Source organism: Ahaetulla prasina, chromosome 8 (genome assembly GCF_028640845.1).
Source record: "Ahaetulla prasina isolate Xishuangbanna chromosome 8, ASM2864084v1, whole genome shotgun sequence".
NCBI classification, from domain to species: domain Eukaryota; kingdom Metazoa; phylum Chordata; class Lepidosauria; order Squamata; family Colubridae; genus Ahaetulla; species Ahaetulla prasina.
The window spans coordinates 8501171-8503041 of NC_080546.1; positions in this window are offsets into that span (position 1 = coordinate 8501171).

Below are 1871 nucleotides of genomic sequence, written 5' to 3' on the forward strand. Positions count from 1 at the left end.
GTCGGGTCCTCAGGTTTTTTTAATCCCCGCGCATGCGTCGGAGAGCGTGGAAGGCGCCCTTTTCGCCTGAGAGAACGGGTCTTTTTTTTATTATTATTATTTTTCTCCCAGCGCCATCCAAAAACAACAGGGAGACGTGTGCGTCCTCGAAAAAGGCCGTTTTCTTATCCGGCCGTGGGAGTTTAGGGAAGCAAACCAATCAGGCATTAAGGTGTCTAACCCTTAGGAAAGTGGGGCCCCCGCCATCCTTGCCGCGAGGAATTATGGGGGAGGTAGTTCAGGCACGGAAATACCTCCCGCTCCTTTGCAGCGGAGCTGAGCTATTCGCAGCGTGTACAAATAGTCCTCCACTTACGACCCCAATGGAGCCCCAAAATGTAGGTTGCTAAGTGAGAAATATAGCGAGCTTTGCTCCATTTTACGACTTTTCTTGCCACATTTCTTAAGTAACAAGGCAGAGGACTGTATCTGTAACAGTAACAGAGTCGGAAGGGACCTTGGAGGTCATCTAGTCCAACCCCCTGCTCAGGCAGGAAACCGTACTAGGGATTCGAACTGCCGACCTTTCTGATCGACAAGTCCATAGTCCCTGAAGGTGTTAAATGAGTAATCCCTGCGGTTGTTAAATGAGTAACATGGTTGTTAAGTGAATCTGGCTCCCCTCCCTTGACTTTGCTTGTCAGAAGGTCACAAAAAGGGGATTGCATGACCCGGGGAAACTGCGCCCGTCATAAATATGAGTCAGTGAGTCTGTGGGTATGGCTTGATGGGCGTGGCAGGGGAAGGAAACTGCAAAATCTCCATTCCCTCCTTACTCCAGGGGAAGGATACTGCAAAATCTCCATTCCCTCCTTACTCCAGGGGAAGGATACTGCAAAATCTCCATTCCCACCCCACTCCAGGGGAAGGATACTGCAAAATCTCCATTCCCACCCCACTCCAGGGGAAGGATACTGCAAAATCTCCATTCCCACCCCACTCCAGGGGAAGGATACTGTAAAATCTCCATTCCCACCCCACTCCAGGGGAAGGATACTGCAAAATCTCCATTCCCTCCTTACTCCAGGGGAAGGATACTGCAAAATCTCCATTCCCTCCTTACTCCAGGGGAGGGATACTGCAAAATCTCCATTCCCACCCCACTCCAGGGGAAGGATACTGTAAAATCTCCATTCCCACCCCACTCCAGGGGAAGGATACTGCAAAATCTCCATTCCCTCCTTACTCCAGGGGAAGGATACTGCAAAATCTCCATTCCCACCCCACTCCAGGGGAAGAATACTGTAAAATCCCCATTCCCACCTCGAACTACTCAAAATTTCCACTACCGATTCTCCAGAACCTGTCAGAACCTGCTGAATAGCATCCCTATATCCTATCCTATCCTAATTCATGAACCCAGACAATTTGACACCACCAAAATAGGAAGCCGAGGTTCGTTTTTGGCCATCAATTCTTGACTTTTTAAAAAAAGAGATAAAGGAAGCATCTCGGCTTAACCATCCCCGTAGATAAGGAGAATAATTCATCGGGACACTGTTGTCCTTGCTTAGAAAAAAACATGATTAGAAATAACCTGAATGGCGCATTGTGCCATCCTGCTAATTTCCATCCGATCCTTGTGTGTGTGTGTGTGTGTCTTTTGCGGTTGCGGCTATTTTGTACCTTAACTCACAACAAATTCCAAAGACGGACTCTATATTTAGAACGTTAACTAGGCTGGAGAAAACTGACACCAATTGAACGGATTCCTTATTTCACTCACATTCTTGGACACCGTTGTGTGGCTTGTTCCAGTTGTGTTGCTGTCGCGTGTTTCCTTGTTGTCATCTCGGCTTTTCTCTCTCCGTTGACCTTCTTATCACAGTGTC